Source organism: Dipodomys merriami, unplaced genomic scaffold (assembly GCF_024711535.1).
Source record: "Dipodomys merriami isolate MVZ:Mamm:240054 unplaced genomic scaffold, mDipMer1.0.p SCAF_10, whole genome shotgun sequence".
Taxonomy (NCBI): Eukaryota; Metazoa; Chordata; class Mammalia; order Rodentia; family Heteromyidae; genus Dipodomys; species Dipodomys merriami.
The window spans coordinates 954,060-980,348 of NW_027202271.1; the positions used below are offsets into that span (position 1 = coordinate 954,060).

The 26,289-nt window shown below is 43.2% G+C and overlaps 1 protein-coding gene and 1 long non-coding RNA gene across 3 annotated transcripts in view; one reads left to right on the forward strand and one right to left on the reverse strand.

Moving 5' to 3' along the window:
- Window positions 1-7,041: 7,041 nt before the first annotated feature.
- LOC138838733 (uncharacterized) lies at window positions 7,042-26,253 on the reverse strand. 2 transcript variants are annotated; one of them, XR_011375734.1, is made up of 4 exons: window positions 26,171-26,253; window positions 25,052-25,117; window positions 10,204-10,405; window positions 7,042-8,189 (listed from the first exon to the last, which is right to left on the reverse strand). It is a non-coding gene; the product is annotated as an uncharacterized lncRNA (long non-coding RNA). The 2 variants fall into 2 exon arrangements; XR_011375735.1 differs by lacking the exon at window positions 26,171-26,253 and adding an exon at window positions 25,212-25,789.
- The window catches only part of Ppfibp1 (PPFIA binding protein 1), a 132,264-nt gene continuing 131,936 nt past the window's right edge, over window positions 25,962-26,289 (forward strand). Inside the window, exon 1 of the mRNA XM_070038057.1 lies at window positions 25,962-26,199. The gene's annotated coding sequence lies outside the window, so the exon portion shown is untranslated. The remainder of the gene's footprint in view (window positions 26,200-26,289) is intronic.

Here is a 26,289-nt window from a genome sequence, read left to right on the forward strand (position 1 = left end):
GGCAGGCCCTCTTCTGGACATTCATGACTTTTCAGTTACTTTCATTGGGACTAAAGCAAGGGTGTTTTTTTTTTGTTGTTGTTGTTTTTTTTTCATTTTTTTCTTTGTTTTTTTTAATTGAGGAAGGGAGAACTCACTACCCAATTCTAAAAAAAAAAAAAAAGAAGAGCTTTGCACAACTTTTTTCTTTCTTAGTGTGTAAACAATAGGACATTGTTTGCCTCACAGTCCAAGTCATGGCATCCTTACCTCTCGATTGATGTCTGTTGCCTTACTGCATCCTCAATGCTCAACAGGCAGGCAGAGAGCACACATTTCTTTTTTTTCTTTTTTCTTTTCTTTCTTTCTTTTTTTTTTTTTTTTTTTTTGTGGAACAGTCCTGGAAATTGAACCCAGGTCTTGTGCACTCTCCCTGGGCTTTTTTTTTTTTTTTTTTTTTTTCAGTCCTGGGGCTTGAACTCTGGGCTTGGGTGCTATCCCTCAGCTCTTCACCTCAAGGCAAGTGCTCTTCCGTTTTGCCACAGTACCACTTCCAGTTCTGTAGTGGTTTATAAGAGTTGCAGGGACTTTCCTGCCTGGGCTGGCTTTGAACCGTGATCCTCAGATCTTAGCCGTATTACAGGTGTGAGCCACCAGTGCCCGGCTTCCCTGGGTTTTTGTTGTGCACAAGGCAAGCATTCCATCACTTGAGCCACAGCTCTATTTATGATCTTTTTGTAGTTTATTGGAGATAATAGTTTCACAGACTTGACTGCCCAAGCTGGATTTGAGGTGATTTCCTTCAAACAGCCACCTGAATAGCTAGGATTTCAGGCCTGAGCCACAGGCACCCAGATAACACAATTTTGATTTATTTTCTAGGTTGGTATATTGTAGTGAAGATTAAGAACCTTCTTAAAACCCTACCAAGACCATCCACAGAGTCATAGTTAGGTTCAACTCTATCTGATGCTTCTTTAGGGAACAGAAAGAAAAGTTTTTCCTTAATAATAAATTCCTATGAAATACCAGACGATATGAATGATTACTAGTGATTTTGTTACATAAAATCTGTGCATCTTCTGTCATTTTAAAATTATTCTAGATTTAATGCTATTCTGTGTATAATGAATTTTCTCAGTTTTTGTTTCAAAATCAAAAGGTCAGAGTTTATTGTGTCTGCTTAACTAGACTTTGTAAAACACAACACTGAAAGGAAGTCAAGTTTCTGTTAAACAGCTGCCAGTGTGGCATGAAGAATAATGTGATGCTGTTTTGAAACAGCTGAATTCTGCTACCTGTAGTTAAAAAGACTATGTATTTATGCAGGAGGTATTTTTTTGTGCGAGTATGTATGTGTGTGTGTGTTTGTGCATATGTGAGTGAGTTGGTGATGTATTTTTGTGTGCCAGTTCTGGTGTTTGATATGGTTTTTGTGGATCTACTTGGCTATTTGGTCAGTGCTAGCACTCTACACCTTGAGCCACATTTCTACTTTCATGGACAACAGGGTTTGCATTGTTTAGTTTTGGTTTTGTGCCAGTCCTGGGATTGAAATTGGCCTTGTCTGCTTTTGAGAGGCTAGGCTTATAAGCATCAGGCACTGGGGCCCCGCAGGCAGTTTTTAATCGTGGGCTTCAGGGATTAGTACTAGCCTTAAGAAGCAAACAGGATTTTATATGTGTTTGCGTTCCATGTGTTGATCAGTTCATATTCCAGATACTCGCTAGAGCTGTTTGAATTGAAAATCACTGGGTACCACATAATTTCAAATAAGATTAGGAAGTATTGTTTCCCAAAGCTTTCATTGATTCATTTCAGGAAGCTTGTTTCCTGACTGTGACATGATCAAATTACAGAGACTAGATAGACAGGACTGGAAATCTCAGATAGATTAACAAATTTTGTGATGGTAAAGAGAAGCCAATAGGCGATGGATGATATGTCAATGACATATGAATCCGAGTTTAGAAGTTGAAGCAATTGTAGAGGAATATAGATTTCATTGCAGCTATGGAATAAATGGCTTGTGTGGGTGAAGATGAATATCACTAACATTGAAGAGGATTGCTGCCCTGTGGCTCACACCTATCATCCTACCTAGGAGGCTAAAATCAGAAGGATCAACATTTTGCTAGCATAGGCAGAAAAATGTGAGGGGGCCAGCTCAGAAATAACCATCAACTTCTGGGCACTGGTGATTCATGCATGTAATCCTAGCTACTCAGGAGGCTAAGATTGGAGGATAGATGGTTAAAGCCAGCCTGGGCAGAAAGTCAGTGAAATGCTTATCTGAAATGAACCACCAAAACATCAGAAGTGGAATTGTGAAACTGGCTCAACTGGTAGATCATTACCCTGAGCAAAAGAGCTCATTGACAGCACCTAGATCCTGAGTTAATGCTCCTGGACTGTCACCAGGAAAACAACAATGACAACAACAACAATATCAAAAAAACAGATCTAGAGTCATGCTTCTAGAGGAAGAGGTGACTACCCTAGCAAGGATGAGACCTTGAGTGCAAAGGAATAGGAAAACAAAAAGATCTGGGTCTGTATGTTGATTGGAAAGACTCAAAGTGATGGTGCTGCAGGGTGAGAGGAGTCTGAAAAATAACTAAATCTATGTAAGTAAATAAATATAAACAAAATGTGAAAAATTTAAAAGTGTTGAAGTACCTACCTACCAACTCTCAGGCCTTGAGTTCAAATCTCAGTATTACTAACAAATAAAACATCAAATTTAAATTTGGGTAGCATTTTTCTCATATACTGACATTTCCTCAAATTGTCAAATGTTGGTCGTCTGAAAGACAGGGAAATAAGTACAGTTTTCACATTCCAATCCAACAAAATGTGATCTGATTCTTTTTTGTTTATTTTATTTTAATTTTTCATTGTGAAGGTGATGTAAAGAGGAGTTACAGTTATGTAAGGTAATGAATACATTTCTTTCAGTGTTATCCCCTCCCTCGCTTTCTCCCTCTTTCCCTCCCCTGCCAAATCCCCTTCCCCTCAAGTTGTAATGTTCATTTCCAACATAATGTCTTGTTCGCTGGTACATTAGTTCATTCACCCTTGGTCCTTTGTCTCATTATTTTGTTTTTCCCCCTCCTTTCCACAAATTAGATAAACATATATACAAGACACAGGGTACCAAAATAAAAAACACTGACAACAGGGCATAAACCAAAGGAAAAAAATGAAAGAAAAGAGAAATCACTTCCCACAGTGCATTTAAAAAACAAAGCAAAACAGAAAAACCTCTTGTTTCCATATCTTGGAATTTATTTCAATTAGCGTCATTTTATATGGTCATATGTACACAGCTATTGAGCTATTGTGATCCCCTGCTAGGACTATTCTAAACATATACTAATAATTACAAATGAGGGAAACCACAGAGCCTGTGTTTCTTTATTTCTGGCTTACTTTACTTCATACAATTTTTTCCAAGTCTTTCCATTTCTTTACGAATAAGGTGATGCCATTCTTTCTGACGGAAAGCATAGAATTCCATTGTGTATATATACAACATTTTCTTGATCTATTCATCTACTGAGGGGCATCTGAGGGTTGGTTCTACATCTTACCATCTTAGGTAGATAATGCTGCAATGAACGTAGTTGTGCTGTTAGCTTTAGTGTGGCAATTTTTGTGGTCTTTGGAGTAAATGCCCAGGAGTGGGATTGCTGGATCATAGGGGACTCCAGACTGCTTTCCAAAGTGGTTGAACCAGTAAACATCCCCACCAACAGTGTAGTAGTGTTCCCTACAAATGAGTACATTTCTTTTTGAACAGTCTTACTTACCCCGCTCTGTCACTTTTCCCATTCCCCCTCTCTGGACTCCCCTCCATGGTCTGGTTCTTAGAAGTCCAGTTCTACCACTGTGAATGGTATAATCTTGTCATAGTTCTCTCACTAATGAGCTCCATCCTTTTGGCTAATGCACAGCTTTTATTGCTTACATCACTGCTTTGAAATATAAATAGAAAAAGTACCAATCTTGTTCTTCAGGAATTTATAATCCAAATTTAGTAAGCAATATGACCCAGTAATAAATTAGGATATGGCAATCACTCCATCAAGAATTATAAGTTCAAGTCCAGATGATTTTAACAGAAAGAAGATTCCATCCATTTGAGGGCTCAATACATGTGGCTTTGCATGAGAAGATAGAATTTTTAGATGGGTAGTTTGATGTTGCTCCAACAGTATCAGTTTTTTAAATGTTCAATGCTTAAATAGTTGCACAAAGCAGTTACAATTCCATAAGTACAGGTATGAGCAAAATGAATCTTGACCAGTGTCAGTCCTTTCATTGTTTTCCTTCATTTTCACCCTCCCATTCCTACTCTCAAGTTACATAGTTCAGTTTTTACATAATGTACATTGCATATAATGACTGTTTTGCTCACCCTTTCTTCCCTCTACATGTGTCTCCCCTCCCTTGTCTCCCCTTCCAAACATGTTTCTGTTTGTTAAGTAGTTTATTATTTGTTCAGAAGAATAACACCTATGTAATCTTCCTAAGTAAACAATTTTTCATCAGTTGTGTATATGCATAAAACCCTGTATATGTTATCATGCATGTTTTTATTTTAGAGCTAGATTATACCTGAGAAAAAACATGTGTCATGTGCCTCTCTGAGCCTGACTTACATCACTGTAATTTTTTTCAAGATCTATCTATTTCCCTACAAGGTACATATTACTCTTTGTAATAGATGAGTAAAATTCCATTTTCTGATCCTCTCATCCTTTGTAGAGCATCTGGGCCCCTTCTCGAACTTGCTGCAGCCATCATGGATGTGCAAGCATCTTTACTGTCTCCTGACTTGTAATAATCTTGGTAAATGCCCAAGAATGATAACACTGAATGCTAGGGTAATTCTATGTGTAGTTCTTGTTGAGTCTCCAAATTGCCTTGTGGAGTGGTTGTGCTAGTTTACATCCACACCACAGTGCAAAGAATTCCTCCCACCTCCCCTGGATGCCCACCAGGATTTGTTGTTGTTCATATTCTTTCTGGAGTAAGATGGAATCTCAATGTTGTTTTAAATTCCATTTCCTTTGTGGCCAGGCATGTTGAGCGTTTCCTCCCTGTGTTTACTGGCCATTCTTGTTTCTTCTGAGAAGTCTCTATTTAGCTCCTTTGTCCATGTATTAATTGGGTTATTTATTTGGGGGGAGGGTTAATTTCTTGAATTCTTTGTATATTCTGGGTATTAGGCGCATGTCAGATGTATAGCGAGTAAAGATAGCCCACTCTGTAGCCTGTCTTTTTAGCTTACTAACTCTGTCCTAGCTGTGCAGAATGTTTTTAGCTTGATGCAGTCCCCTTTCTAGAGTGCCCTATTTGCCAACTCCCTAGAACTCTCCTTAGGAAGTTCCAGCCTATGCCAATGACTTCTAATGTTTCTCCCACTCCTCCTTAGTGTCGTTTCAAGGTTTCTGACATTGAGGTCTGACATTGAGGTGGCAGACAGGGATCCAATTCCAGGGTTTTACCCATGGTTATCCAGTTTCCCCAGTGTTATACCAATGGATATCCAGTTTTCCCAACATCATTTGTTGAAAACGCTGTGTTTTTTTCCATCTTACATTTCTGGCTTGCTTGTCAAATGTTAAATGGCTATAGTTTGTGGGTTTATTTCTAGGTCTTTTATTTGACTCTGTTTTTGTGGCAGTACCAAGCTGTTTTCCTTACTAGAACTTTGTAGTTGAGTTTGAAGGCTAGAGTTGTTACACCTCTAGCATTACTTTAAAAAAAATCAAAGATTCCTTGTGTGAGTCTGGACCTTTTTGGTTCCCTATGAATTTTTTGTTTTCTTTATCTTGGTGAAGAATGACATGGGATTGAAGTTTTAGATAGCCTTTAGCAATATGGACATTTTCTCAATATAAGTTGCACCAATCCATGAACATGCTTGGTCTTTCACAACTGTCTTCTTTAACTTCCTTCTTCAAAATTTCATAGGTTTCTTTCCCACTTAATTGGTTAGACTTATTCCTAGATATTTTTATTTTAGTTTTTTTGAGACTACTGCAAATGGAATTGTTTTCCTGATTTCTCTCTCTGCACATTGCTGGTATGCAGGAAAGCTATTGATTTTTTGTGTGTTAATTTTGTGCTTTACTACTTTGCTGAAGTAGTTGATCAGCTCTAGATAGTGTGGGCATGGATTCTTTAGGGTCCTTTTAGTTACAAGAACATGTCATCTGCACATAGGGATAGTTTGACTTCTTTGTCTATTTGTATCCCTTTTCTGTCTTTCTCTTGTCTCATTGTTTTGGCTTGGAATTCCAGTATTCTGTCATAAAGGATTGGACAGAGTGGACATCATCATCTTTTTCCTGATTATAGAGGAAATGGTTTTAGCTTTTGAACATTTAGCGTCATGTTGGCTGTAGGTTTGTCATATATTGGCTTTACTGTGTTGAGGTTTGTTCCTTCTATTCCTAGATTCTCCAGAGCTTTTATGATAAATGGATGTTGGATTTTGTCAAAGGCCTTTTCTGCATCTATAGCTGATCAGGTGATTCTTGTCAGAGGCTCTGTTAATGTCATGTATTATGTTTATTGATTTACATATATTGAACTAGTTTTGCATCTCTGGGCTGAAGTAGACTTGATCTTCATGAATGATTTCTTTGATTAATTGTTGAATTCAGTTACCAAGTATTAAGGAACCTTGTTTTGGATGAATATAATGCTGGCTTCATAGAATGATCTTTTCCTTTATATATCATGGTAAAGTTTGAAGTGTACTGGTGTTAATTCATTTTTAAAGGTCTTATGGAATTCACTTGTGAATCCATCTGATGTAAGTTTGCAAGACACAGTCCCCAAAATATCCAGGAAAACTCAGGCTAGAGCCATGACCAAATGGTAGAGCACCAACTAAGAAACCTTGGGCCTTAAATTCAAATCTCAAAACAGGCAGAAAAGGAAAATAGACTTCCATTACTATAATGACCAAGAATTAGTACTTATATTTCATTTATTTTTATCTTAGAAAATATATGAAGTGTTTACCAAGAAATATGCTACTAAATGTGAAATTTTAAACAACAGTAAATTATTTTATACTTATTTGGAGGATGACAGGAAATAAATTTTACATTCTTGAATTTCCAGCAAATATTGACTCTTTTTTGCTTTTCTGGTTTTTATTTTATTTTTTGAGTATTGTTTATGTTATTAAAAAGAATATAGTTTCTTTTTTCTTTCATTTTTATGCCAGTATTGAGGCTTGAATTTAGGGCGCTCTACTACATTGATCTATAGCTCTACTTCTGTCTTTTTTGTTGTTGTTGTTGGTCGTGGGGCTTGAACTCTGGGCCTGGGCACTGTCCCTGCGCTCTTCAGCTCAAGGTGAGCGCTCTACCTCTTAAGCCACAGCGCCACTTCTGGTTTTCTAGTGGTTTATTGGCAATCAGAGTCTCACGGACTTTTCTGCCTGGGCTGGCTTTGAACTGAGTCCTCAGATCTTAGCCTCGTGAATAGCTAGGATTACAGGTGTGAACCACCAGCGCCTGGCTATTTCTGTCTTTTTGATAGTTAACTGGTGATATGAGTCTCATAGACTTTCTGCTTAGGCAGGCTTTGAACCATGGTGCTCAGATTTCAGCTTCCTGAGTAAGTAGGATTACAGTCTTGCACCAACAGTACCTGGCTTTATTTCTAATCTTAATGCTAGGAAAGTACCAAATAACTACATATTTCTAAATCAAAGCTCACCCTGATTTTACCATTCAAAGTCACCCAATTAACATTTGGCTTTCATTCTTCTAGTTGTTCAGTTTATATATGTTATAAAGATAACACATGTTTTAAAGGAAGATAGAAGAAATATGTTTTCATCACATTATAGGTTGAATATGCCCACCAAAGTTTATGCATCAGCAACTTAATTCCCAGGGCCACAGAATGGGGAAGTGAGTCTACTGTGAGGTAACTGGATTGTAAGAGCTCTGCCTGTTCAAATTCATTATGTCACCAGCACAGGACTGGGCTAATCAGCCTCCTTGTGTCCTTCGGCTCTCTTCTTCTCTGGTTTTGACCCTTCCTTCTTCCAAGAAATGATGCAGCAAGAAGGCCCCCAGCAGCTGTGGTTCCTCAGCCTTGGTCTTCTCAGCCTCAAGAGTCACAAGGAATACATTCCTTTAGACATGTCTCAGGGTGTGGTGTTCAGTTACAGCAACCTAAAGGATAATAAGATGCTTGATTTTAAAAAATAATGTGAATGAACTATTAAGCCTGAATTTAGTAATGGCAGCTCAGATATACTTCATGTACTTAAGCAATTTTAAAATGACAACTACATGTATAAGGGATTACTGATAGTATTTTTGAATATTTCTTTGGATTAAATTCCCAAGATAGAGATGGAGGTTTAAAGTTTTCTTTGGGCAGGAGAGAATTCTTTAAGGGCCCGCATCCAAGTCCTCAGTGCAAACTCTAGTACTACACAAAAAGCCAAGAAGAAAAATAAGAAAAATAAGCAAACTTACCATCTAGGCATGTACCTACAATCCTAGCCGATTGAGAATCAGAATTAAAGGATTATGGTTTGAGGCCAGCCTGGATAAAGGATTCATACAACCACACCTCAATAACTGTTTACTGTTATGTGGCTCTTATGCCAGCTATCCAGGAAGCTGAGACCAGAAGGATAATGTTTCTAGACCAGCCAAGGGAAAAAAGTTCACAAGACCCCATCTTGACAACAAAAGTTAGATGTGGTAGTACATGCTTAACATCTTAGCTATGGTAGAAAGTATAAACAGGACAAGGATAAAACAGGTCAGCCCAGGGAACATATCTCAAAACTAACCAAAGAGAGTGAGGGAGTGTTGCACAGTGATAGAGCATCTCCCTGTCCAGAATGAAGCCTAGAGTGCAAACCCCAGTATGACCAATAGAAAATGTGGTCTTCTTTAGACATTGTACTTGGACAGGTGGAGTGGGTGAATAAAAGTTGGGAGGCAGCTTCAAGTCTGCTGACATCTGAAATGTGATTAATTACTGAATATCAAAGACATCCCTACATGGTAGGACTAAAAGCATAAGGAAAGAAAGGAAGATGGTTACTGAGCAACCATCACCAAATCAGAGCTAACCGCAGAGGGCCAGGTTTAGGAAGCAAGAAACTGCCATTGTGGTTGCATTGGTAAGCTCACATTTGCTTTAGCACAGCTGCCATTGTCCTATTCTTGCAGATCTTTCCCACACTGAATTCCAGACTTTGCTGTCTAGCTCTGTGTGCGCTGATGCTAGGGCTTGAACTCAGGGTCTGTCAGTTTTCCCTGAGCTTTTCTGCTCAAAGCTAGCACTATAACGCTTGAGCCACAGATCCATTTTTGCCTTTTTGGTGGTTAATTGGAGATGATTCTCAAGGATTTTTCTTCTTGGGTTGGCTCTCAACTATAAACCTCAAAGTGCAAGTGAGCTACCAGCCCCTGGCTAAGACTTTTTTCATTTGACCTTTATTTCTGATTAGGTAACTATTTCACTTTCACTTGTTTATTTCCTTTTCATTCTTGCAATTTTCTATCAGTTCAAGTTCTCAGGTCTAGTAGAATTAGAAAAGCATTTGAAGAGCTTGAACATGGCTGACCTTGTTAAAGTTTTATTAATTTGTACCCGTTGCTGTTCACACAATGAGACGGGAATGTAGTACCTGGTAGGCAGAAAGTGGAACACCCCATGTAGGTATGGACAAAGTTTATTAAAACATTATATGCTTATAGACAGCATAGGGGCATAGAAAGTAAGTCTGTAGTCATGGGAAAATCACAGGACAATCATAGGATGGAAAGTTAGCCTTAAGCAATTTTTGGAACACCTCCCCTAGGGACCACTGAAAGTCTGTGATTGACAGAAAGGAGCTATACTTATACGAGGCTTGTGATTGGGATGTCTGTGCGTGTGGTGCATGTGTGTGCATGTGTGTGCTGGTACTGGGTCTTGAACTCAGGACCTCTTCTCTCATTTGGTTTTTTCCCTCAAGACTAGTATGATAGTGCTTGAGCCATACTTGCTCTTCGGATTATTTGCTGGTTAATTGGAGATGAGTCTCACAGACTTTCCTGCCTGCACTGTGGTTTCAAACCTCCAACCTCGATCCTCAGATCTCAGCATCCTGAGTAGCTAGGATTACACGTGTGAGCCCCAGCAGCCAGCCACCCAAGGGTTATATGAATAATTCTACTTTACCTTAAGTGTTGGTGTGCCACTGTGAAGACGTTCACTGTACTTCTTTTTCTTTTTCTTTTTTCGTTGGTCCATTAATTTTTTTTTTTTTTGAGTCCAGTTGTGGGGCCTGGGCGTTGTCCCTCAGCTCTTCAGCTCAAGGCTAGTGCTCTACCATTTGAGCCACAGCGCCACTTCTGGCTTTTTTCTTTTTGCTTATGTGGTGCTGAGGAATCGAACCCAGGGCCTCAGAGGCATGCAAGGCAAGCGCTCTACCACTGAGCCACCTTCCCAGCCCTGGTCCATTAATTTTAATAACCTGGTGCTTACAGGGACAACCTTTATCACGGGGAAGGCTTGTTAGCCTGTTTCTGTCCCTTAGGGTTTTTTAGAAGTACACAGTGGATTATTTTATCTCTTACAGAAAGCTCACTTAAAGCAGGGTATGTTTGTTTATCCAAATATTATTTGTTTAAGGATCAGAGCAATGTTTTAATTTGGTAGGTCAAAGAAAGTTATGATAATACCTACTATTATCCTTTGCATCTGAGTATGAAAGTGGAGAGGACAGAAACACAGTGAATGAGCCAGGCCCGGTGGCTTATGCTAGTAATCCTAGTTACTCAGGAGGCTGAGATCTGAGGATCGCAACTCAAAGCCAGCCCAGGGAGGAAAGTCCTGGAGATTATCTCCAATTAACCACCAGAAAACAGAAGTGGGGCTGTGGCTCAAGAGGTAGAACACTCTCCTTGAGCTAAAGAGCTCAGGGATGGCACCCAGGTCCAGAGTTCAAGCCCTAGTACTGGCGCGCGCGCACACACACACACACACACACACACACACACACACACACACACACACACACACACACACACACACACACACACACACACACACACACACACACACCACCACCACCACCACCACCACCACCACCACCACCACCACCACCACCACCACCACCACCACCACCACCACCACCACCACCACCACCACCACCACCACCACCACCACCACCACCACCAATAAAACCAAAGGGCAGAGTGGCTGTCTTTGTTGCCCCCCCTGCAACCCCCCCCCCGCCTTTTCCTTCCTCCCGTCTGTCCTTCAGTTCTTCAGCCAGCTTCAACTCAATCTTCTACTCCATCCACATCAGCCTCTTAGTCAGTCTTATCAAAGGCTCTCAGGAATGACTCTGGGCACTGTGCAGAACAAGATTCATTGGGCCCAGTTCCCTCTCTCTCAGGACAGAGGTCTGCAAAGGTCATTCCACGGCAACCTGAGCCTGCCTGTCCTTTTCCTCCTCACTTCAATCTCAAGGGCACTGGGCACTTGCCACTGCTCACTGAGATAGGATCTGGCAAATGCCTCTCTACGGGGCCTTTTGTGCCAGGAGCTCATCAATCTACTAATCAAACAGATTAAGGTCAAATTTTGTTGTTGTTGTTAATCTGTCATGAGGCTTTAACTCAGTGTCTGAGCTCTATTCCTGAGTTCTTTTTGCTCAAGGCTGGCACTGTTTTATTTGAGCCACAGCTCCACTTCCAGCTTTTTGGTGGTTTATTGGATCTGAGTCCTGCTGGCTTTGAACCTTGATCCTCAGATCTCAGCCTTCTTGAGTAGCTAGGATTACAGGTGTAAACCACTGCCACTGGGCTCCCCATCAGATTCTGTAGCATGCAATCTATTATTCAAAGTTTATCATCATGAGAAGATGATTATAATGATGAAGAACAACCAAGATAAAAGCTGTTGTCCTGTGTTATTTCTACAGCTCTTAAAACCTCTACTTTGGGCCAAGTGCAGGTGGTTCACATCTGTAACCTTAGCTACTCAGGAGGCTGAGATCTGAGGATCAAGTTTCAAAGCTGAGCTGACCCAGGCAGGAGAAAGTCCATGAGTGAGACTCTTATCTCTAATTAACCACCAGAAAACGAAGTGGTGCTGTGGCTCAAAGTGGTAGACTGCTCTCCTTGAGCTGAAGAGCTCAGGGACAGTGCCCAGGCCCAGAGTTCAAGCCCTGCAACTGACAAAAAAAAAAAAACAAAAAAGAAAGACAGAGAGAAAAAGGAAGAGAAAGAAAGAGAAGAGAAGGAAGGGAGGGAAGGAGGAGCAAAGGAGGGAGGAAGGAGGAAAGGAAGGAAAAAAGGGAGGGAGGGAGGAGGGGAGGAAGAAGGATTTTTACCTTGGCTCACAACCCAGCTAGAGATTGGAACCTTTCCTCACATATATTCCCTGAGCAACTCACAAACACTGAGCCATAAAAAGAAGAAAAAGGCTGACTCTGCTGGTGTTCCATGCTGCAGAATTTTACAAATGCCTGTGGCCTCACCAAAATGAACTGTCTGAATAAAGCAAAGAGAAAGAGTGAGGAGAATCTGAAGCCTGGCTGAGTTCAGGGTCCTCCCTGCAGAGCTTCCTGCTGGCTTTCCTCTTTGGCCCTCTCCCCAGGGAGCTCCATTCAAGTCAGAGCAAAGGTTGTATGAATACATAAAAGAAAAGAAAAGATCATCTTTGCCTGCTTAATTCACTTTCGTGTTAATTTTCCTTTTTTTTTTTTGTTGGTCATGGGGCTTGAACTCTGGGCCTGGGCACTGTCCCTCAGCTCTTCAGTTCAAGGCTAGCACTCTACCACTTGAGCCATAGTGCCACTTGCAGTTTTCTGGGGGTTAACTGAAGATAAAGTTTCTCAGACTTTCTCGTTGTCCAGGCTGGCTTTGAATTGTGTTCCTCCAATCTCAGCCTCCTGAGTAGCTGTGATTATAGGCCTGAGCCATCAGCTCTTGGCTTTTAGTTTATTTTCAAAACAACTTCCTTCCTCTTCCCTAATTACAGAAGTAGTCTAGCTCGTGGTAAAAGTCCTGATTGTTCCCAGAGGCACACTGGCTAGGTCAAAACGCAAGACATGGCCTGGCATCAGTGGCTCACATCTGTAATGCTAGTAACTCAGGAAGCTGAGATCTGAAGATCATGGTTGGAAGCCAGCCTGGGCAGAAAAGTCTTATCTCCAGTTAATGAGCAAAAAGCTGAAAGTGGAGCTGTGGCTCAAGTAGTAGAGCACCATCCTTGAATGAAAAAGCTAAGAGGCAGTGTCCAGGCTTTTTGTTTTGTTTTTGCTCTTTAACACTTTCTTCTTGAGAATTTGATTTTGAAAGACTATTTTTCCCCAGCTAGCATAATTACAGGTGATCTTTTGGAGTTAGCAATTGGTTGTATCAGACTTTCTTTTTTTTCTTTTTTTCTTTTTTCTCTTTTTCTTTTTTTGTCAGTTGTGGGGCCTGAACTCTGGGCCTGGATGCTGTCCTTCAGCTCTTTAGCTTGAACTAGCGCTCTACCACTTGAGCCAGCCCAGGCAGACAAATCTGAGATACTTGTATGTATAAGGTCTGCACGACACCTCCCTCCCTCTTGGCTAAGTTTCCATCCAGTATCTGTTACCTAGGTAACTGGCAGACTTTCCCCTCCTGCTAGGTCACATCCTGGGCCACCTCTGATCACAAGCCTCCCATCTGACCTCTGGAGGGTCTCAGACCCTGAGGTCACATCCAGATCCAGTGTGGCCACACCTCTTCCTGTCCCTGGCCTAGATAAGTCCTGGCCCAGGGGGTGGGTCCCCCTTCCTTTTCCGCCATGCCTCTCCACCGTGCATGGCTGGGGCAGTGGTTTGGTAAATAAACTTCTTCTGCCTGAATAGCACATTGGCTACCTAATGAAACCAACCTATTTAATATCTTACAGTATGAGTATTCACTTAATCAGCAAAAGCTGGGAGTGAAGCTTTAGCACATGTGGTAGAGTGCCAGCCGTGTGTGTGTGTGTGTGTGTGTGTGTGTGTGTGTGTGTGTGTGTGTGAAATCTAAGAGTATGAATCCTTGAGCAAAAAGACTATCTCTGAAAACATTCCTATCTGACATGTCAGAAGCAAGCACTTCCACTAGTGAATTTGGGTGAATTTGGAGTGGGGAACAATTCAGCCTTTTGTATTCCCTCAGTCAGTGAGTGGAAAAGCACCAAGACTGGATGCTCCATTTACCTTCATGAAATGCCCAGGTCAGCATCTAAGAGCAGTTCTTACCCTTTCTTAGAAAAGCAAGGACACAAGAAAGTCAGCACTTGCTATCATAAACAAAATGGCAACACAGAACAGGCATTCCTGTAATCTCAGCTCACCTACCACTGAATTACCGTTCGGCCCATCCTACCTTTTGCAAACTACACATGCCAGAAAAGATGAGCCTGCTACAATTACAGGTTCTTGGACTGTCTGCCTTTGGTAGATTTCAAAATAGCACAGTTGACTGCTTCAAATCAGAAAAAAAAAACAAAACAAAATCACTAGTCTTCTACTCCCAAGTCACACAAAGTCACTTCTGTCTACTGAATCCAGCACCTGTTGTCTGCTCTTTTTGTGTCATTCTTGGCTGGCCTCAGCTGCCAGCAGTGAGCAATGAGTTTGCTGAAACAGGCAGGGATTAAGGAAACTCATTGGAGTGCTAAGAACCTCATTTCCAATTTGGACACAGACAGTGTAAATACATCAAAACAACTGAGATGAAGGAGGGGAGTGTTTAGAATCAGGCATCAAGGAAACGGGATTTTTTTGTTGTTGGTGGTGATCATGGGGCTTGAACTCAGGGCTTGGGCGCTGTTCTTGTGCTTTTTAGCTCAAGGCGGGTGCTCTGCTGCTTGAGCCACAGCACCACTTCCATTTTTTTAGTGGTTTATTGGAGATAAGAGTCTCATGGACTTTTCTGCCAGGGCTGGCTTGAAACCATGATCCTCAGATCTCAGCCTCCTGAGTAAGTAGGACAAATGGGACTTTTTTTTAAAAATGAAACAAAAACAACACCTAGTGCAGGTAATAATGGCTCAAGCCTATAAATCTAGCTACTGAGGAGGTTAAGATGTAAGGATTGTGGTTCGAAGCAGCTTGGGCAGGAAAATCTGAGTTTTGTTTTTGGTGTTTTTTTTGGGTCTGGTAGTGGGGCCTAAACTCTGGGCCTGGGCGCTGTCCCTCAGCTCTTCAGCTCAAGGCTAACGCTCTACCACTTGAGCCATAGCACCACTTCTGGCTTTTTTTCTTTATGCTTATAGTGGTGCTGGGGAATCGAACCCAGGGCCTCATGCATGCAAGGCAAGCGTTCTACCACTGAGCCACCTTCCCAGCCCCAAATCTGAGACGTTTATCTCCAATTAATTACCAGAAAACCGAAAGTGGAGCTGTGGCTAAGTGGCAGAACGCTAGCCTTGAGCAAAAAAGCTGAAAGAGAGTGACCTGGTCCTAGGTTCAAGCCCCAGGATGAGCACACACAAAAATTATTACTATTAATAAATAATAATATAATTTAAGGGCTGGGATGTAGCTCAGTCAATGGCACAGTACTTGCCCAGAAAGTACAATGTCCTGGGTTCAATCCCCAGTACCAAAAAAGAACAAAAAAATTAAAAATTTGTTATTTTGTTTATCAATTATGAATTACAAACATTTACTATTATAAATAATAATAAAAAATAATTGGTTTAATAAAGTATGGTTTGCATGCTTATTATTTTAATGATTATACTTTATTTATTCAAATATAATTCCTGCTAACATTTTGGCTGTACTCCTATTTTTTCCTCAGTGCTTTTGTGTTTTTCCCAATGTTGTTCTGTTGTGTGCTTCATTAATATTATTTCAAGTTTTTTAAATCTATAAATTGTTGTACAAGGGTGGTACAATTTAGCACGTTCATTTATGTGTACAATGCATTTTGATCAGTCATCCTTCCATTGTCCTTCTCCATCCTATCTTCCTTCATCTGTAACATCAAGTTGTCAGCTTCCTTTTTCACACTAGAACAGTGAGTTTCTTTTCTGTTCGTTCGTTCGTCAGCTGAGGGGCTTGAACTCTGGGCTCTGTCCCTGAGCTCTTCAGCTCAAGGCTAGCGCTCTACCACTTGAGCCACAGCACCACTTCTGGTTTTCTGGTGGTTAATTGGAGATAAGAGTCTCACAGACTTTCTAGCCCTGCTGGCTTTGAGCTGTGATCCTCTGATCTCAGCCTCCTGTGTAGCTAGGATTATAGGCATGAGCCACCAGTGCCTGGCTAGAACATTGAGCTCTCCTCTCCTCTCCTCTCCTCCCCTCCCCTCTCCTCCCCTCCTCTCTTTTTCTCTTCTCTCCTCTTCTCTTCCTCTCCCTCCCTCCTTCCCTCTCTCCCTCTACTAGAAGATGGAAATGGTGCTGTGGTTCCAAGTGGTAGAGTGCTAGCCTTGAGCCAAAACCTCTCTCTTTCCCTCTCTCTGCTAATATTGGGGCTTGAACTAAGAGCTGGGTGCTGTCCCTTAGCTTTTTTGGCTCAATATTGGTGCTCTACCATTTGAGTCACAGCTCCACTCCTGGGTGTTGCTGGTTAACTGGAGATAAAGATGTCTCATATTTAGCCGGCACCTTGGCTCACACCTGTAATCCTAGCTACTCAGGAGGCTGAGATCTGAGGATTAAAGCCAGTTCAAAGCTGGGAAGGTGGCTCAGTGGTAGAGCGCTTGCCTTGCATGCCTGAGGCCCTGTGTTTGATTCCTCAGCACCACATATGTAAAAAGAAAAAAGCTGGAAGTGGCGCTGTGGCTCAAGTGGTAGAGCACTAGCCTTGAGCTGAAGAGCTGAGGGACAGTGCCCAGGCCCAGAGTTCAGGCCCCACGATTGGACCCCCCCCAAAAAAAAAAGTCAGCCCCAGCAGCAAAGTTTGTGAAACTCTTATCTCCAATAAACCGCTAGAAAACTGGAAGTGGTGCTGTGGCTCAAGTGGTAGAGTACTCATCTTGAGCTGAAGAGCACAGGGACAGTGCTCAAGCCCAGAGTTCAAGCTCCACGACTGACCAAAAAAAAAAAAAGATCTCTCAGATTTGTCTACCAGGACTGACTTTGAACTTCAACCCTCATATCTCAGCCTCCTGAGTAGCTAGGATTATAGGTGTGAGCCACTGCAGCCCAGTTGGAGATGGTCTTTGCAGCTGTAATTAAGTTAAACCCAGATCATTACTATGGGCCCTAATCCTGAAGACCTCAAAAAGACAGAAGTCAGCCATCCACCAGCTAAAAAGGGAGGTGGCAGACACAAACCCCCGTGGACATCTGGACCTTGGACTTGAGATATGTGAACGAGGAGGAGAAAATAAGTTTCGGTTGTCTAAGCCATTTGGTAAGGCACAACCCTAAAAACAGACTCAGGGATCTTGAAAAAGTTACTTCATCTTGGGAATGTTACTTAACTCTTCTAGGCACGATGAACTACATCAAGCGCTCAGCTCAGAGGAAATTATGGGACCTCTTGCTGAAAAAAATAAATAGTTAAGAATTTATGGGACTCAGGAGCTGGGAAGCTGGCTCAGTGACAGAGTGCTTGCCTTGCATGCATGAGGCCCTGGGTTCGATTCCTCCACACCACATAAGCAGAAAAAGCCGGAAGTGGCACTATGGCTCAAGTGGTAGAGTGCTCGCTTTGAGCTGAAGATCTGAGGGACAGTGCCCAGGCCCAGAGGTCAAGCCCCACAACCACCAAAAAAAAAAAAAAAAAAAAAAAAAAAAAAAAATCTATGGGATCAGGATGTAGCTCAGTAGTGAAGTGTATGTCTAGTGTGTGTAAGGCCCTGGGTTTGAAACGCAGCATGGCAAAATAAAATAAGTAAATAAATAAATATAATAAGAAAAGTCTCATGGTGGCTGGGCACTGGTGGCTGATGCCTGTAATTCTAGCTATTCAGGAGGTTGAGATCTGAGAATCACAGTCAAAGCCAGCCTGAGCAGCAAAGTCTGTAAGATTCTTAGCTCCAATTAACTACTAGAAGATGGAAATGGTGCTGTGGTTCCAAGTGGTAGAGTGCTAGCCTTGAGCCAAAGACCTCAGGAACAACACCCCAGACTGTTCAAGCCCCATGACCTACAAAGAAAAAAGAAAGAAAAGAAAGAGAGAGAGAGAGAGAGAGAGAGAGAGAGAGAGAGAGAGAGAGAGAGAGAGAGAGAGAGAGAGAGAGAGAGGAAGGAAGGAAGGCAGGCAGGCAGGCAGGCAGGAAGGAAGGAAGGCAGGAAGGTAGGCAGGCAGACAGATGGACAAAAAGAAAAAAAGATGGACAAAAAGAAAAAAGAGAAAGAGAGAGGAAGGAAGGAAGGGAGGAAGGAAAGAAGGAAGGAAGGAAAGACAGACGGACAAAAAGAAAGAGAAAGAAAGAAAGAGAAAAAGGAAGGGAGAGTGGGAGGGGAAGGAGAGAGGGAGGAAGAAAGAGAAAGAAAGGAAGGAAGAAAGAAGAAAAATAAAGAGAATCTCATAGTGAGCCAAGCACAGGTGGCTCACATCTGTAATCCTACCTACTCAGGAGCTTGAGATCTGAGGTTTGAGGTTCAAAGCCAGCTCTGTGAAATTTAAGTTACTAATTAAACAGCAAAAAGCTGCCAGAAGTGGAGCTGTGGCTCAAATGGTAGAGTGCAACTTTGAGCATAAAAGCCCAGGGATAGTGCTCAAGCCCAGGATCAGTACAAGTGCTTTTCTCCAGACACTGAGTGAGATAACACAGAATAAAAGCAATAACCTAGCCAAGTATTGGTGGCACACCTGTAATCCTAGCTTCTCATGACACTGAGGTCTGAGGATTGAGGGTTGAAGCCAACCCTTGGAGAAAGTGAGACTGTTCAGAACCCAGGGCCTGAGTCTAAGCCCCAGTTCTGGTGCACATGCATGTGCACACATACATCACACACACAAAGACACACATATACACAGAAATATGAAAGCATTTTATCTTCCCTGAAAGAAATGAACAGAACAAAGTAAAGTGTTTTCACTGTATGTAAAGCCAAAGTTGGTAGGATATTTATTTGTGGATGAAGATTGAGTTTATCTTGAAATCAAATTTCTTTATGACATTGTTTGGTTTGATGGTATATTTTGTCAGATCATGGAGAAGTTTAGAATGTACTAGTTTACAACATGTAATTTTCATTGCATATTAATCAAACATCATTACATTAATTACATGGCTCTGTTCTACTTCATTCCTTCCATAAGCAACTAGAATGAAGAGGATATAATTATAGGGTTAATGAAAAAGAGACCAAAAAAGAGAGAGAGAGAGAGATGGGAGATTGTCTTATCTTTCTATAACCTCTTAGATCACTTAGTCTTAAAAGAGTTTAGACTTACTATAATTATAATGGGAACAAAGTCAAGGCATATCTTGTTATCATTGTGTTTCACTTGCTTCATTGTGTTTCCTTTCCATAAATTTTTTAAAATTTGAAGTAGTTGTACACAGAGATTTCAACTGAACAAGTCAGATTCCTTTGTACATTTATTGAGTACACTAGTGAGAGTGACCAGTGGGATGGATGAAACTCCTGCTTTCTTATGACTCATTTGTAAGATACTGAGATGTCTGACCTAAAGGGCAAAAGATATGATTTCATTATGATGTTAAGAAGGAAAAAAAAGAGTCGGGCCAGACACAGGTGGCTCACACCTGTAATCCTAGCTACTCAGGAGGCTCAGATCTAGGATCTTGGTTTGAAGTCAGCCTGGGCAAGAAAGTTCATGAGACACTTAATCTGCAATTAACCAGTAAAAAGCCAGAAAAGGAGTTGTGGCTCAAGTGGTGGAGCACCAGCCTTGATCAAAAAAGCTAAGGAACAGCACCCAGGCCCCAAGTTCAAGTCCTAGTAGACAGACAGACAGACAGAACTTTCTTTGCCTCCTCCTGAGGATTAATCTTATAAGGATCAGCTACTTTTGTCCTGTCCTGTTTTAGACATCAGGGTTATGTTCATTTGCCTCCTAAGGCTATATTTATTTATAGAATAAAGGAGTCATAGGTGAGGAATTAACACTTTTCTGAGCAAGTCATGCAATCACAGGGAAGGTCTGAGGGCCCAGTGCCCTGTCAGGAGCACACTGATTGGGGAGCAGGCAAGAAGGGGAGGGGGAAAGGAGGAAGAGAATGGAGGATGAGGAAGGAGGAGGAAGAGAGAAGAAGGCGAGGGAGGAGGCGAAGGTGGTGAAAGGAGGAAGGGGGGGAGGAGAATAGGGGAGAAGGATTGTCTTTACAATGGGATAGGGGAGGATGGAGGAGGACATGGGAATGGGAGAAGGGAAGGATTTCAGAAAGGAGGGAGAGGGAGGGGGAAGAAATCACTCTCCCTGCAGCAGAAACCCTCAGACCATAAGCGTAAGCTTAAAAAAAATTAATTAGACTTTGCCAGAGAACCATGCAGACATCCAGGTTCAGAGAACAAAGAAAGGTTTATTGCTGGGAAAGGGAGCCAGCAAGACCCCTTCTCACAAGGGAGAAGTGAGAAGAAGCACGGGCTATTGTCTGAGGTGACCTATATAACCTAGGAGGTTTAGGAGGGGCTAGAAGGGGCTAGGAGGCGGAGACCCTGGTGTGGATGTGTGGGCCAGGGACTTCATCATGACAGACTAGGATGTATGGCTGCATTCTAAGTAGTAAATAAGGGTCCTGCAGCTGCCCACACCTGAAGGTCACTCTAAGGGGCTCCTTTTGTCTTATATGGTGGTAGCTGCCCCAGAGAAGCGCCATCCCAAGGTAAAGGGGGTTGGAAGTTGATTATTTACTGCTTTTACTACTTGGGCCTACTGTTGCCTAGGAAGGGAGCATGCTAAGCTGTGGAGAAGGGAAGGAGTGGACTAAGCTATGGGAAGGGAACTCATTTCGCTAACAATAAGCATTCAAGCCATCAGAGACTTTGTACATTTGTTGATGTTTGTGTGCAGTCCTGGGGCTTGAACTTGGAGTCCTGGTCACTGTCCCAGAGCTTTTGTGCTCAAGGCTAATGTTCTACTACTTCTGGCTTTTTGGTAGTTAATTGGAAATAATTAAGAGTCTCACTGACATTCCTGCCCCAACTAGTTTGAACTGTGATCCTCAGATTTCAGCCTCCTGAGTAGCTAGGATTACAGGCATGAGCCACGGGTGCTGAAGGAGACTACACTATCTATCCTATCCCAGATACCTCACCCCACCCCATTCCACACACCTCACATATCCCACTGATAAATATGCCTGGCTGATTGTCAATGGAACAAAAGACAACCCGTCTTTCTCTTTTGGGATCCTGGGACTTGACCCAGGCACATCAATTATGATGGGAAACTTTGAACATCCTTTTTGGTCACCACCCTTTCATTTTCTCAGACCTTATCCTATAATCTGATTTAATCTTCCCAACAATCCTAAAGGTCAGTGCAATTATTCCCCCACTCTCCGGATGATAAGACTGGGGCTAGTAGAACCAGCTTCACTCATGGATGAAGGGTGCAGCTAGAAGAGACTGCTTGGCATAGAGGAACCCCCATTTGTATTGTAATGCTCTGCTGTGGCCACTGTGTCTGCTTGTTTCTGAGCTGGCCAGGATCCCAGAGTTCAGTGGTACCTAGGTTTAGGTGGATCCCTGGCAGATGACCAATTAGACTACAGAAGTAGTGTTGAAAGGGTCAGGCTAGCCTGTGAGCTCTGGGCTTCCCTCCCCCACCACCCAGCCCCATTTAGCTTCCTTTGCATTTCTCTAGCATACCCAGAGGCTAACGGTTTTTATTCATGTGTTTCGTGGTTAAGCATCTTTTTTCTTCCTTTTTTTTTTTTTTTTTTTTTTTTTTTTGCCAGTCCTGGGGCTTGAACTAAGGGCCTGGGCACTGTCCCTGAGCTTCTTTAGCTCAGGGCTATACTACTACCATTGAGCCACAGCGCCATTCCGTCTTTTCTCTGTTTATGTTATGCTGAGGAGTCGAATCCAGGGCTTCATGCATGCTAGGTAAGCACTCTACTACTAAGCCACACCATATTCCCAGTCCCTCTTTTTCTTTTTTCTTTTTTTTTTGTCAGTCATGGGACTTGAACTCTGGGCCTGGGCGCTGTCTCTCAGCTCTTCAGCTGAAGGCTAGCACTCTACCACTTGAGCCACAGTGCCACTTCCATCCCTCTTTTTCTTTTTCAAACAGTGCAGTATTTTACTGGAGTCAAAGTGGAGAATAGATAAGAGCTTAACTCTGGTAAAAAGCCTCGAGAGGACAGCTAGGCCCTGGTGGCTCAGGCCTGTAATCCTAGTGAAATAAGGAGGTCAGGTCTGGCCTGACCATCGGAGCTGAATTGGATTGTTGGTATTATTGGTATCGTTTTTGTTCTTTCTTTCCTCTCTTAGCATATTTCCTAGCTGTGTTATTTGGGGACTGCAGGCCTTTGTAACAATGGGCAGCCTGCAGCCTGCTAACTGTATCATAAAGACTTCAGAATTTCATATTCCAAAATGTGACTTCTGGGATGATTCACCTTACAACTCTAGATACTTAGCGGGTTTAGATCTGAGGATCTAGGTTCAAAGTCAGCATGGGCAGACAAATCCAGAGAGACTCTTATCACCAGTTAACCAGCAAAAAGCCAGAAGCAGAGGTTGTGGCTCAAGTGCTAGAGTGTCAGCTTTGAGTGAAAAAGCAAAGCTGGACCCCAGTGCCCTGAGTTCAAGTTCCAGTACTACACTTGTAAATAAAAGAGGAGAGAAGACGGAAATCTCCCTGTGGCATTTCCTCTCCCTCACTCCCAGAGAGTTTGGTGAACTCTACCACAGGCAGCTGTTTTCATTCCAGAGGGAGGGCTGAGCCTGCTTTCTTTTATCCCCCCCTGCCTTCCCCCAAGGCCTGCAGGCCTGAGGCTGGGAAGGAGGCCAGAGGCTGGGCAGGAGGCTGGACTTGCAGGCACTAGCCCGAAGTGTGCACCAGCTCAGGAAGGGAGAGGGAGAGTGGGGCCAAGCAGAGGCTCTAGGGCCTGCTCAGAAGACACCCTAAAGGAGTTAATTTGAGTATAGGAACTGGTTAGGGCAATGCTCTGGTCCAAGAAGCTTAGAGAGATAGAAGGAGGAGGAGGAAAGAAAGGGAAGGAGAGAGGGACAGGGAGGGGATAGCAGGGAGAAGGGAAAGGGAAAGGAAGGATGAGAAAGGGGAGGGAGAGGGGGGAAGAATGGAGAGGGGAAGGGAGAGGGGAAGGGAGAGGGAAGAAATGGGAGGGGAGGAGGGAGAAGAAAGGGGAAGGGGAAGGGAGAAGGAGGAAAGGGAAAAGCAAAAGGGGAAATGGAGGGAAAGAGAAAGAGGGAGGAAAGGAGAGGGAGAGAGAGACAGAGAGAGACAAGAAGAACAAGAGGCAATGGATGACTTTTTGGTTATATATTATTTGAAGGTAGAAGACATTAGGAAATGGTTGAAGCCTAGCACCAGTGGCTTACACCTATAATCCCCGCTACTCAGGAGGCTGAGATCTGAGGATGTTCGTTCAAAGCCAGCCCTGGTAGGAAAGTCCTTGAGACTCATTTCCAACTAACTACCATAAAACCCAAAGTGGAGCTGTGACTCAAAGTGGTAGAACACTAGCCTTGAGCAAAAAAACTCAGGGACAGCACCCAGGCTGAATTCAAGCCCCCATAACCTACAGAAAAAAAAAGGAGAACTTGGTACTGGTGGCTCATGCTTGTAATCCTATCTACTCAAAAGTCTTAGGTCTGAGGATCACAATTTGTAGTCAGCCAGGGTAGGAAAATCCCTAAAACTCTCATCTCCAATTAACCACCAAAAAGCTGGAAGTGGAGCTGTGGCTCAAGTGGTAGAACATTAACCTGAGTTCAAGCCCTAGGGCAGGTGCGCGCACGCGCGCGAGCATACGCATACATACACACACACACACACACACACACACACACACACACACACACACACACAAGAATGGGAAAGACTGATGGTATTATGATACATTTCTAGAGACAGATTTATTTCTTGAGCCTTTCCATGTATGGGGGGAGAGGAGTAAAAGGAATGTAAAAAGGAGTAACAGCAGGAAACCTGCTGTATTTACCAGAAAAGCACAAAATTTATTGAAATGTATTGAACATACATGAACCACATTTACAATTTACAAATGTACAATCTCAATAAACCTTACAAATAACTTATGACTTAGGTATTGTTTTTGCCTTATTTTAGAGAGAACTAAAGTTTCAGACAGATGAAAAAAAATTTTTTATGCTAATCCTCAGGCTTGAACTCAGGACCTGGGCGCTGTCTCTGAGCTTTTTTTTGCTCAAGGCTAGCACTCTACTACTTGAACCACATCTCTACTTCTGGCTATTTTGGGGTGGTTAATTAAAGATAAGAGTTTCATAGGCTTTCTTGCCTGTGTTGGCTTTGAACTGAGATCCTTAGATCTCAATCTCCTGAGTAGCTAGAATGACAAGTGTGAGCCACTGGTTACTGGCATTAAGTGGATGATTTAGTGGTGTGTTCCGTGCTACTGAATACGTAAATAGTAGAGCTGGGCCTAGGATCCACTACCTTTTTCTGTGTCTCTAATACACAGCTAAATCTTGGCAGAGAAGATTTTAATTAGGCCTTGAGAAAAGGGTAGGGATTCCAATTACACCTAGTGTGGGAACCCAGCAGGGATCTGTGGGTTAGACTGCAGCAGGAGGGTTCTCAGGCATGAAGTGGAAGATAAAGCAGGGAGGTAATTAGAAGCCAGACTGGGAGAGTATTAAAAGGTTAGCTGTAAGCCCAGCCTTGTGGTACACACCTGCAATCCTAGCTACTGGGGAGGTTGAGATCTGAGGATCACAGTTCAAAGCCAACCCAGCAGACAAATAAGAGAGACTCTTATCTCTAATTAACAAGCAAAAATTCAGAGTGCAGGTGTGGCCCAAGTGCTGGAATATCAGCCCAGAGTGAAATGAGACCACAATGCCCTGAGTTCAAGCTTTAGTACAGCCACAGGCACGCGCGCGCGCGCGCGCGCACACACACACACACACACACACACACACACACACACAGAGCTAATTTAACACTCACTGTACAGGCGGCCTGAGAGGGTGAACTGTATCACAGTGTTGGGCTCTGGACATTCCTCTTCAATTTCTGGCAGATAGTGAAAGTATGACGTCACCAATAAAAACAAAACCAACAGAAAGTCAATTCATTAATTCTCCCTCTAGAAGATGATGGATCCCACCTGTTTCTTAGAGCCCATGTACATGAAGCAATTCGATTTTGGTGCGGATGGGGGCAAATGGAAACACTTGTTTCCTCAGCCCTTGGTGTCAAAAGTGAATGTGAGCTCAGCCACTGCCATTGGTTCCAGTCAACAGTAATTGTTCTCATGGGGTTCGTTGAACTCCATTTTATTATTTTATTTTATGCTGGTATTAGGACTTGAACTGGCGGCCTTGCACTCTCATTTTGCTCAAGGCTGGTGCTCTACCATTTGACCCACACCTCTGCTTCTGGCTTTTTGCTGATTAATTGAAGCAAAGGGTCTACTGGAGTTGTCTGCCTGGGCTGGCTTTGAACCAGGATCTCAGATCTCAGCTTTCTTAGTAGTTGGGATTACAGGCGTGAGCCACCCGTATCCAACTTTCTCCCTTTTAACTGGGCACTCAAACAATGACCGCGCAAGGCCCTTAAACGGTTCTATGATGACGATCACAGCGTCTTCCCTTCTGGAGACTCTGGGAGGCTAAGCGGGGTGATCGTTTTTTCACATATCAATTGCCAAAGCCGAAGTCCGCGGCTGGTGGCAGCAGTTTAGCTCCTGCGGCCTCCCATCCCCTTCCCAGCTCTTCCCGGCCGTCTCTGCAGGTCGGGACCCTGCGCGTCCAGGTCGCCGGCGGGGCGGCTCCCCACTCGAGGCCCGCCCCCAGCCCGGCTTCCGCGGCCGCGACGCCACAGGCTCGGCCTCAGGGGTCCGTGCGCGCGCACGCGCTCGCGTCAGTCTCACTTCCGACCCGACAGGGAGTAAAGACAGAAGTTTCCAAGTCGGCCTTCCAGAGTCTCCTCCTCCTGAGCTTCCGTCTCCGCGACTGCGGGGGAGACAACTTTTTCTCCCTTTTCTCCTTCCCTCCCCCCCCTCCCCCCCAGCACCCACGCCCAGCCCGTCCGGCTCAGCCTGGAATGTGTCCCCGGAGTTGGTACCTTGGAGTGGCTCGGCGCGCGTCCAATCGGTAGGGCGTAACCGCGGCGATCCCGCCTCTGGCGCGCTTTCGTTGGCTTGTTCCCGCGGGGGGGGGTCGGGCGAGAGGGGCAGGGGGGCC